A 12620-nucleotide genomic window follows, 5' to 3' on the forward strand; every position below is an offset into this window, starting at 1 on the left:
TAAATACTTTTACTTACTGGGTAAGTAACAGGCTGTATATTTAGTCTAGTTTTATCTGATCAAGTAATTATTTTAATTGCTGCTCTTAGATCCCTTTTAAAGAAAATATTGGCTTTATTTCTTATTTTTAAGGGAAGGTTAGTTCATCCTAGAGAAGCCTTATGCTCCCCTAGAAAGGATTTCCTCTAATTCACTGGAACACCCACAAACCCAAGGCAAGCCAGATGATTAGTTCTAATACAAACGCTGTATTCACTGACAAAACTAAAACTGCAAAGTCAATTTTCCACGGAGAACACTCTTGGTAATGTAGGCCCTTTTCCAAATCACAGATTTTGTGCTAAAGTGCACCAAACACCAGGCTTCATTAAATCTAAACATCACCAAAGGAAACAACCCCAATTCAGCCAAATCCTTTGAAGTTCCTATGTCTGCATGGAACAGACAACCTGAGCTTAGAAGGGGCATATAAACCTGAAAGGGAACCAGAGGAAGAAAACGTGACACATTCAGGTAGTCTCCACAGCAGGGAATCCAATGGCATTTGCTTTGAAGTTTAGAGCAGTGTCCAAAATACAGCCGGACAAACCGAGTCTCACACCAACACAGCTGACCCCCCACCGAAGCAATGCAAGATGCCACCTTTGGGTGCAGTTTGAACTAACAACAAAACATCTTTTTTGGAAGGATGCAGAAAATGGGAACAGAGTTAAGGCTGCCTACTACCCTTTAGTTTTCCTTCATCACACAAGATTTCATCCCTTTAAGTCTTCTAGGTCCCACTTCAATAATTATAATCCACTGTTACTCTTCATTAACAAGACCCAGTCCCCACTGCATAAAAACAATTACAGTTGTAATCACAGTTGCATCACATGAGGATTTGCCGAGCAACACTTTAAGCTTCTAAATCACCAAGTCAGGACCTGATTATTACATGTATACATGTATTACTGATCAAATCTTGTCTGGCATCCAGAACGCAGGACCAATGATTTATACGAAAGTAGAAAAGGGAGCAAGAATACATGTTAGTTATATATATATGATATGAACATATGTTCACATATTTTTTCCTACGGCACAAATACCACTTGTGGGCCGCAGTATGTAACCATATATCGGCATAGCTGGACCCCTGTCAGTGAGATTACAGCAGAGCAGCTGCTCAGCCAGCATGCCCTGGCTTGAAGGGCAACCTGGTGATAAAACACCAGAGCTCTGAGATCAGATGCTGCCTGCTCCAACCTTGGCAGAAGAACTCCTTCAGCTACCTAAAGGAGTTAAGAGAGTTTGCAACTCCAAAGCAAACATACAGCAGCCATGTGCATTTCAAACTCAAAGGCACATGAATACACACTGCTAGTCTTATCTGAAAGGCAGCTACTCCAGAACAGCATAGTTTAATGCTCATGTAAATAAGCATGTGCTGTTTTCTGCATGTTAGAGAACAGTACCAGTATCTTGAAACTCGTGACTTAAGGCTGTAACAGCAGGGACAAAGTAATTTTACACCTTTTTTTTTTTTCTTTCCCCTAAAGAATTACAACACGAAAACCTTGTTAACAACAAAAAAAATATTCTGTTAGCATATTATGTAAGAACACCAGGCTCAGGGACTAATAGAATAGGCAAAACCTTCAGTACATACAGTCTTGCCAAGAGCCACAAATGCATTCAAGAGCTTAGTTCAATGAGAAACAAATATCCCTCTGCACAACCACTTCTGTGAGGTTGTTCTTTTGTTGGCAATTTTGTCCTTGTACATTCTCAGGTCTCTGGTCTCAGGCTTTAATATTCTTGTTCCCTTTTCTGCTTTTGTGTAAATCATTGTTCCTTCACTCTGGACCCCCGACAAGATTTTACTAGTAATTCAAAGAGACAGAGAAAAGCTCTAATTCAGCATTTAAGCTTACTTTGAGATACTGTCTACTATGATACAACTGTTTTTAACACATCTACGAAGCAAAAGAAAGAAGGAAAAGATGAAAGTAGATTTTGTTCATATTTGCCAAGGCAGTGTGTGTGCCCAGAAACTTAAGGGAAGAAAAAGAAACGAAAACAAACCCTCATCCACTAAAAATCTCAGTTTTAAAGCTTTGACACGCCATATTCGGTGCTAGGTTCTTCAGCAAGCAGTACAGAATGAGGCAAAACACACTTCTGGCAAAACTAGGGTATAACACCCTTGCTCCCCACCATCTTTTGCAATAGTAGGAGATCCATCAAATCCCTGAACTATCCAGTAACAGGGACAAGAAGGAACACAAACTTTGAGCTTCCCAAGCCACTAACACTTATTTCATACCTATTGTTTTTGCAAACAAAGTTTGGTTATTACGCATTTCCACAGGACCATTTACAAGAAAATGAAGTCTGAATCCTTTGCAAATAAACAGTTGGGGTCCAACTGTATCTCTGCTTGAATGATACAAATTAATACATCCACAGAAGTGGAAAACACAATGGAGATAATCTAAGGCACAGTTGTGTTTTATGCCGTTTCCTTTCAGCTGTGTGTATTAATGATGTAATTTTAGCAGGGCTACCCCTTCAAGTTACTGTTAAAAATAGCATCCACACCATACACTGATGAAATGCATCCACTCCAGACAGTGAAGTAATGCACCACAGCAAGTTCACTGCTTTCTTTCCCAGGGAAATAAAAGAACATGTCAGAAAGCAAACGAAACATTAACCTTTTAGTTTAGCATTTTTGTGCACCTAAAAATAAATAATTTTAATCAAAAACACTGTATTGCATGATTACAGCCTATGACTTTCCAGCCTAAAAGAGCAAGAGAAAATTAAATTGGAAATAAAATCTGACAAAGCACCTCAACAACACCAAAGTTGACTATTTGTCTCCTCTACCTGTGTGGTACACAGTATACACCATACAGATCAGAGCCACAGCTCCTCCATTGCAGGAGCACATCCGATGACACTAGCATCAAATGCTTAAAGAAAGTACAAGATACCCCACTCCACATAGGTTTGGGGCAGCATGACCCCTTAAACTTCTCCCAGTTTCCACTACTTGCAATCCACAAATGAGATTTTAGTCTCTATTTACTTCTTAAAATCAACCCAAAATATGTAGATACTTTCATTACTATTCAGCTGCCAACTCTCTTAATCCAGATCTCAATATCTGGCTCTGCTCTGGCATTTTTCAACAGATGCAGTTTATGAAAACCACTGTTTATGAAAACGCCTGCATGAAATGGAAGAATCCAACTTTCTTTAAACAACCCCAAATAAAACTGAATTAATACACAGAATTTTGCTGCTTTGACTTCTCAGCTTCATTTTGATTCTATTTATAATGAACCCAATGTTAATAGCACCATTTTCTTTCTTTTTTTTTTTGCTTTTAGCAAAAGAGATACAGGTTAGTGAAGGCACATATAACTTAAGAAATAATGTCTATGTAAGCAAAGCAATGGAGAGGAAGTTGCCTCTATCTACAAGGATTGACCAAAGAGCCTTTCTGTCCACCAAATGGAAAAATCCCAAACACTCTGACACAAAGCTGAGCTTTTCCTCACAGAGCTATACAAACGTTAAGCCAGCTCTGATGCAAAGCAACAACTATCCCAGCTTGACAGATACGTAAATAAGACACTACAGTAAGTCTCAAGCAAAGCCATATCTAGAACACAAGAATCTGAAGCTCTGGCACAGTGAAAGAGCATAATAAAGTCAACCACTGTCTTCTGACCTGTGAATCCAGGCTGGCAGCAGCTGGTAGTTAAAATGCAGGAGAACACTGATTAAAATGCCCTCCCCTTTAGCTGCATGCCCTGCAGTTAGACTCATGAGTTACTGTCTGCAAAGGTCTCCCACTAGCATAAGTATTATCACATTCATTGTTTCTTCTTTGCAGCTCATCTGTTTCTTTGTGCCAGATACTGAATATGAGAAATCACGGAAATAAAGCCTTGTTGTTTACTAAATAAGGTCACTTCCAGATAAGAAAGAATGGAAGCAGAGTAAAATATTTGCTGTAGTAGTAGGGAAAGAAAAGAAAATTGCTGGTAAAGTAACCTTTTTTTTTTGGTGATATGTTCTCATTCTTCCTCTCCACCCACCTCCTCATTTCCAAACCAGATTAGTCTGTCATGCCAGTTCTCAGTACTAAGGAGAATTAATTTCAATCCTGTGACTTACTATCTTTCGTGAAACCACAATTTATTGTTTCCAGGTCCAAATATCACTAAGGAGAATGAATCTCCTCCTGTGACCTACTACCCTATGTGGAACCACAATTTATTGTTTCCACGTCCAAATATCACCAATTTCTCTAAAGTTACCTCAAGTCCTGCAATGTCTGCTGTCTTTTCTATGCTGTACTCTGATTCTTTTGAAAACAGCCTCCCGTGCCTGCAGAGAAAAGCCCCAGTGTCAGAATTCTAAGCCCGATTTTGACATCAAAAGTCAAGCACAAACCCCAAGACTTACTTTAAGTTGTCATGAACTTTCAGATGGACACAAAAAATATCTGGGAGGAATGTGAACATTTCTAACTTGCATACGCAGCCACCGATAAAAACTCCAGCTACTGACAGAACTGCTTTACTTTAAGCCTATCGCCCTCAGAGAGACATTTTGGGAAAAAAAAAACCCCAAACAATCTAAATTTAAAGGTACGTAAAAATGAAAAATATGTTCTGGAAAATGGGAGATTTAACAGCAAACTGATATGGGAAGGGAAGGAACATCTACCACCTAACAACTAACCAGCTATAAAAGCTTATGAAGCATGCCATACACAAGAAAATTGCCTTTTTGTCATTTAGTACACTTGTAGCACCATGTAAAAAAAAAATGGGCAAGGAGATTATGGTTTTCTAGGAACATGTGTGAATCACTTATTTTCCTCTTAAAAATGATTTTTTGTCCAATTCAGTCTGTAACGAAAAGCAAGCTGCTTATTTTAAATTCCTGTATCCCTCTGTTTAACATGGCAGTGAAAGGGGTTATTTCAAAACAGACACTTCCAGATGTTAAGGGGTGTTAAGTTCTAAAGGGATGCAATGAACAGCTGAGCATTTCTGAACATTCCACACAAGGCTTAATCTTCAAGCAGGAGACACAAGAAATGTCCAGCCCTAGTGAGAGACACTTGCCATCAGGTTGCAGCAGGAATTGCCAAGAGTGAAGAATCAGCAGTTAATGTTCAACATTACTTTTCCTTGAAGTCCTGCCTGACATGTCTTTATCCTTCAATAACTTTCTAAATTTCAAATTTCCTCTCCCCACCCCCTGCCATTAGAAAGGGTTTTCAGTATTAAAGCAGGTTTAAGCATTAGTTCCGCCAGGTGAAGTTTTCACACTCATTTTATTCTGACTGTGCCACATTTTTTTCCAGAAGATGCACTGCATTAAGCCATTACCTAAAGATCTGAGAAAACATGGGTTTGCTCATTAAATGCAATTTTAATTAAAAGCTCAAGTTGCTTATGTTGTTTCCATTACTGGCAGAAGGTCATGCTATTGCTTCCATAGCTGTTGAGGTAATGGCTCTTAATTTCATCTGCATTAGCAACTGCTGTGCCACTGCAGACACTTCCAGGACTTCATAAACATGAACTGCCAATACAAGAAGGTCCTTCTAGGAATGTACATGCCTCAGTGTTGCCTCCTGTGCTTCTAAAGAGCCATGAAAATAGTGTTAAATATGAGTTTACAGTCTTGCATTAGATACTGACAACTAAGATCAGGAATCTGCCCAAGGAATGCATTACAGTGAGGCAAACTCCTTGGCATGGCTGAATTTACCAGCATACTATTTTTAGAATTTTTTGGGTTTTTTTCAGAATAGCTTGATTCTAATTCTTTATAAACAGAAATATCATCCAACTCCCAGTAAAGCCAAATTGAACAGGCTTCACAGTACTAAAACTCAAGCGCTTCATTGACAAACTTTACTTCAGCAGAAAGCTGGTCATTTTCTAGTGTTTAATAAGAAAAACATATTGCCCAGTACACAAATTCAGAACAAATCTTTATATAAGAATAAATAAAAGCAAGATGAATTAGAAAGGAGCAAAATGAAGCCTTAATTCCCATGGACCTATGCTGTACGTCTCCTCCTCTGCAGAGACTCTCGTCCTGCATCACCTACAACAGACCTACAACAACACTACTTCTCATTTACCAGATCTACCTTAAATTTTCCACATAGCCCCTAAACATACACACATAACTAGCTACTTTCCTTCCCCAGGCACCCACACCATTGCAAGTCACCTGCCTCTCTTGCACACCCACTTACTTCCTCAGGATGCCAGTTCAGTCTTGCATCCCCTACAGTGATTTGCACAGGACTCTCCTGAATTGCCAACTGGGCAGCAATCAGCACAAGTTGCTTCTAGTCCAGAAAAAACAAACACAATGAGTGCCTGGGCAGACAAAACAGGATAAGGGCTGAACTGTTCTTACCTCTCCTCTTGAAGGAAGCATGAATGAGTCTCTTCTATTCAGACACTACTGTAAATAACTCCAAATGCCTCTGTCAAATTTGGATTAATTTAATCAACAGGCTCAACAACTAATAAGGTAGGGACTGACAGAGCTGCCCAAGCAGAGTGATTCCACCACCTTTACTGAGGCAAAACAAGCAAGAAGCCCCAAAAGAAGCGCTCAACAGCTTCAAGATAACGCCCTTACGCATATGCTTGATATAAACATTATATGAGTATGTGAACAAAGCATACAGTACACACAAAATAAAACTGCTTACAAGAAGTGTGCATTAATGAAGTCTTATGAACTCGAACTGAAAACACTGGCAACCATACATACAATGACTTTGCACTGAAGTCAACTCACTGCAGCTCTTGGCCAAGGGGCAGACCTTATAGTCCTCATGTAGACTGCTGGTGAACCAGAAAGGGCTGCCCTTGTGAAGTAATCTAGGCCACGACTTCCAAACTTCAGTAAGGAGCACCTTGGACTATTTGCACAAAAAGGTTATGACAGTTACTGCATGAGTAGGCAGATCAGAACCTTCCTTTTCATTCGGTTACAAGAGTCTGTGAACTCTGGCCTCCACCCCTTTGCATCTTGTCATTGCAATCCCTGATCTGCCCTTACCAGTCTTGTTATGTGGAAAGGGAGGTAACAAGGAAGACAAACACAAACCAACTCCTACATATTGAGAGTACAAAAGCTAACTTATTAACAGTTAATAACCCAAATTTGCCAGAGTCCAAGTACAGCCACCCCAGGAGTGTGGAACTCTTCTCCCAGCTCTGACACAGCCCAAGGGTGAGCTACTTAACCTGGCCTCTGACTTGGAGGCAGAAAATGGTCTTCAGTGCCTGCCTACATGAGCACATTGTACAATTGTACAACCAGTAAAGACTTCAGATGAAATGCAGTGCTTTTTATTTTTTCTAAACTATACTGAACAAATCCCGAGTATTGTCTTTAGTGCCAAAGTAGCCCTGCAACCTTAACTGAACTCCAACTCCAGAAGACCAAGCTGCATCTTGGTCTTTATGCAACACACACGCTTCAAAGTACTTATGCAACATACAGGCTTCAAGATATCTCTTTATATACAATAATCATCTATCAGAGGGGAAAATATGCAACATGAAAACAACTTTTTTTTTAAAGTACACTAATCCTTGGATTTGATTGCTAGAATTAACTCTAAACACTTGATACTCATAAGACCACTATGTTAGAGACAGTAAGTTGGGAATGAAATGTCTTTTATGTGATCTAACAACCTACACTACCTAGTTCAGAGTCCAAGCTCTACTTCAGAGATAAGATGGAAGACATATACAAACAGCTGAAAAAATTACATACAGTTGGTAGAGGGAAATTTTTTTTCCTGAAGGATTATCATAGCCCAAATATTTCTTTAAGCCCTACCCTAACAGTAGTTGATCCAATATTATTAGAGATGATGTATATATTTAAAAATAGAATAATCCCGCTACAAAACTAATGCAGAACAAGGCACTGTAAAGTCTGGACTGTGAACCATATGGATTTCAGAGCTTTTTTCTCCTGTTTTCTCCCTGCCTTCAACAGGCTGAACAACTGGTGGGCAGTATTTCAGGAGAAAAAGACTGTTGATTGCTACTAAGAGAGCTCTTGCAGTCTGGTTTCTTGTGGACAAAGAATGAGACAAGGAAGTGGGAGACAGAAAAAGGTGTAAGACCATACAAATACATTTTGCCAAGGAAAATAAATCAGGTAGCAAAAACTGTGCTTAGAAGTTCTGGATAGCTTACACCACACATTTCTACTGACTACTGTAATGCAAGTTCAGATACCAAAGCTTGCTGCACATAACAATCAGTTTAACCTACCTGCAACTCGTACCCTACCTGAGGTCAAGGGGGTTGCTGCAAACAAGAATATATTTTACAATCTAATATTAACCCAAAATTATATCAATACATTACTGTATTTTCTCTCAAGATTGTTTTTCCTCATGCCCACAGACTGCAGAAGCCTTTGTCCAGTAAGTCATGTGCTATTCTGTGTATTTATTCTAGGCTGGCACACTGTTGAAGCTTTGCAGGGACCTGTATGTGGGCTAACAGGACCTTCAATTAAGGAAGAAGTTTCACTGTGCTCAGCAGGAGTACCAAAATAGAGTACAGATTGTAGAATAAAGCCTACTGCACCCATTTTACATCTTTACTCCTCTCTGTCCACAGAAAGCAGTCTGTGTCTATCATTAGATGCATGTGTTGCAAGGATTGTGATTCAGCTTCACTATATAAGGATCACATTTCAACAGTTGCTTCATTTGAAATAAGACTGGCTGGGAAACAATTTTGAGGTTTTGTGTGGCAACAGCGGAAAGGCAAGATAAATATACAGGAAAGACAAGAATAGGGGAATTTTTGTCACTTTCCACAAAATGGGACTTGTTCAGTCAAGCAAACCATCTTCCAGACTGCTTTATGGAGGATAAAACAGTGGTGCCACCTGCAAAGCCTCATAGCAGCAATGAACATCTTATAAATACCAGCACAGAACTTCCACTGCAGAAAATTTAAAACAGAGGCTGCAACAAATCAAAATTTTGCTCAGTATTATGAGAAATTACAGTACGAAGGCTGCATGGTGACATCTTGCAACTTACACTGCCTTTACTACAAACATTCTTCTGTTTTCCACTTCAGCATCTGGTCTAACATATTCTATTCCACTGTGCTTTTGGAAAATATGCTGTGGCCACTGAGCATATTTCATACATGGCTAAAATATGTCACATGCACAGAGTAGTATTTGCCTACAGTGATTTTCACCTATCAGCCAAATCATTCTGCTTGGAACCATACAGCAGGAGTAATTAATAACATCTCTGGTGGAGAGGAAATTCCTATCACTTTTGTATTTTAAAATACAAAATAAGCTGAATTTTTCATTCGGCTTTGGCACCCAACTACTCCCTTTTGGGAACTGCCACACAAGATAAGAATAACTCCACATCCATAGGCTTGTTACAGATTAGCTCTGTGAATGGGACTTCCCCTAGGTTTGATAGCTCCTTCTGGACTTTGACATGGTTAATTCCATTTCCCTTAGCTACCAACACAGGATTGCCCACAAAACAGAAGTTGCTAGTGAGTATTATATTTTTAACCATTAACCTTCTTTAACCACCCAGGTCAGAAACCAGGAAAAGGTTTGAGGTGGCTCTCCATAAAACACAAGGTAAAATCCCTAGTTTCAGACAACCAGAATCAGAATACCTGCAATAAGTTTGCTGACTGTGTTGGTATTGTGCTGGGAAACACAAACCTGTCTACAGAAGGGACAATCACTATGCAGCTGCACTGTTGCTAAAGTATGTGCCTATCAGGCAAGCATTTGCAAGCATGAAATCTTATCTTCATTGTCAGAAATGTAGATTCCAGTTTTGGACACCTGCAGCTATGTTTGCACTGCTTCAACTTTTGTAGTATTGTGGGTAAAAGCCTAGGGCACAACAAGAAAGACAGAAAACCACACAGCTCACACAGTATGCAAAAGATGCCCAACCCTAATTTGAGTTTGTTTTGTTCAGTGTTAAAGCCATAGTTAAAACCTGGCTACATTCTAGAAACAGTGGAAAAAACCCACGAAGATCTAGCAACATATCATGCCTGGAATTTCGGTTATCACAATCATCTGTATTTACCTATGTTTTCCTTGACTTGTGAGATCTGTCAGTATCTTAAAACCTGTGCATGTGTGCAGCTTACAAGCACAACAATAGCCAGGCACAGAGAACAGGGAAAGTCTCCACTTCCTGAAGTTACCTTCAATTGACTTCCACATCTGTGGGAACAGGTTTGAACAATCCTCAATCACCAAAAGATGTCAGTAAAAAGCACAATTCATAATGCATGTTACAGCTACTAGATTCCAAAAGAGGTTCACATCCTTCTATGTCAATACCCATCCATAATTTTTTCTAAACTGGATAGGACAAAGTTTTGAACTTTATTTTACAAATTAAAGTCCAGATAAAGGGCAGATATCCAAAGTGCTTATGTCAACAGCTACATGATGCGCCTAGTGTCACAACTTTCACTTGGAAGAAATGTCCACCTGGTCTGCCTTGCTTTAGCACTGATACATGCAGAAAGGAGAGGGGGTTTTAACTAAGACTGAAGGACCAGTATAAAAATGGATGAACTTTGCTAAATAACCATATGATTACCCCCAGCTGGTCACCACTCCCAACAACTTGGGCATTACAGTATGGATCCAGGAGCCCAGTGCCTGACAGTGTTCCCATAGTTAGCTGGGCCTCTGAAATAAAGGCTTCTCAGTGACACTCATTGTATAAATTTGTTTCCCAAGGCAGCAATATTCTGCGCAGGTAGGACGGTGAAATTATTCAGAAGTTATGTACTTGACAAGACTCTACATGAAGCATGCATGAATGTTTCCAGTTAACCACTTGATGCAAACAGAAGTGCAAACAGACTCCCACCACAGTTGGTATAGGGGTATTCAGCAATATACTCCACTCTTCTCATCTGTCTTCAATATACAAACTAGAAATCTTTTATACTAAAAGCTAGATTCAAAGTGTGGTTTAGCAGAGATACAGCCACTGACAGATTTCAGGTCCAAGCTTACTACAAACCCATTCACTGTTCAACTACGTACCGAGTATGTTAAATTACTAACATTTCTGCAAATCAGGATTAAAACCATTCACTGGATTAATACAAACTGCCTCTAATTCATCTAAGCACAACAGATAGTTAATGAAACGTGCAGTTTCTCATTTTTCTTCTGTTTCAGCTACAGCCTTTTTAACTGAGACACTTCCAATTCCAGTACTTTGCCAAGAATGGAACGACTGACTTAGGCAGCTCACTATTTCTGACCGTAGGTGAGAAGCAATCCTGTCCTCTCAAGCTGTCTGAAACAAGGCTCACTAGAAAATATCAACACAAGAATTACACAACTGGTCACACAACCTGTCCATCCTATACTCGCATGACAATATCATGTACTTTAGGTTAAAAAGTTTGTGGGTCCTGCTAAATTAAAAGATGTATCTGTTTGCTATGAGAATCAGAAATTCAAGTGAGCAGTGGTGGCTCCAGGCTGGCAAACAATCTTCAGTGTTACTCCAACCTGAAGAGGCAGAACTCCCTACCAGATACATCATACATCAAGGAGAACTCAACACAATCTTTTCTGCTGGTGAACCAGAAAGCAGAGTACCAGTTAGTAAGAAAACTGTATTTGTTTCATGACTTCTTTTACCGCTATCTCTGAGGCAATCTATAAACTAAAAAGCTACATTCTCTGAAAACTAAGGAGGTATTCTATAAAAGAAAAACATCAGAGGAAAACCTAATTAATTTTCACAGTGCACCATGACTAATCTTGGCATATATGGCACTGGAATAGCAATCACCGAGTACAAATGAAAACAGTGTTGAACCCTGTCCTATTTTTAATCAGATGAAAGCCACAAACCTTAGCCATGCTTCTGCTTAGTGGTGCATTTTCTTCTACCCTGATAGTTTTTACAGCTGGAGAAATAGCAACTTACAGCACTATTCTGCTGTAAAAAATTACTGCTGCTTACGGCTTCTGGGATTCTAGTCGAGTGTGTCACAGAAAAGGATGCCTGGTCCAGGCAAGCTAAGAACATTTTCTTGGGACATGTAACCCTTTCTGATCCAGATCAGCTCCTCTGAGTGTAGATGCCCTTTGAAATCCATCACCATTTATGCAGCATTAAACTATATTTGCAAGGCAATGCAGAAAGCCAGTGGCAGAGACCAACTCCGAATAAAAATAAACTCCAAATAAAAAAGAATTTATATGGTCCATGGCAATACAATGACATTTGAAGGCAATATACTAGTGCTGCTAATGCAATGGTGCATTTCCCCTACATTAGCTCTGCCGTACAGAGCTATTTTTATTAATGCCACAAAAAGTAGCTATTTGCTACTACAAACAGCAGCTCACAGTTCAAAGGCTTTCCTCACTTAACAGTGCTTTTCATACGCGTTGAAAAAAAAAATTACTATTAGTCACATTTTCACCTCAACATTTTAATATTTGTAATCATAGCCTGGAGTGTGGAAATGGAACACAGACTTGTTAACGCTAATTTGCTA

At 39.4% G+C, this 12620-nt stretch overlaps 1 protein-coding gene across 2 annotated transcripts in view; it reads right to left on the reverse strand.

Annotated features, from left to right (window-relative positions):
• Positions 1-12620, reverse strand: part of ZCCHC14 (zinc finger CCHC-type containing 14) — a 55055-nt gene that overhangs the window by 27396 nt on the left and 15039 nt on the right. The window lies entirely within an intron of this gene.

This window comes from Psittacula echo (genome assembly GCF_963264785.1).
Source record: "Psittacula echo genome assembly, chromosome: Z".
Classification (NCBI taxonomy): Eukaryota; Metazoa; Chordata; class Aves; order Psittaciformes; family Psittacidae; genus Psittacula; species Psittacula echo.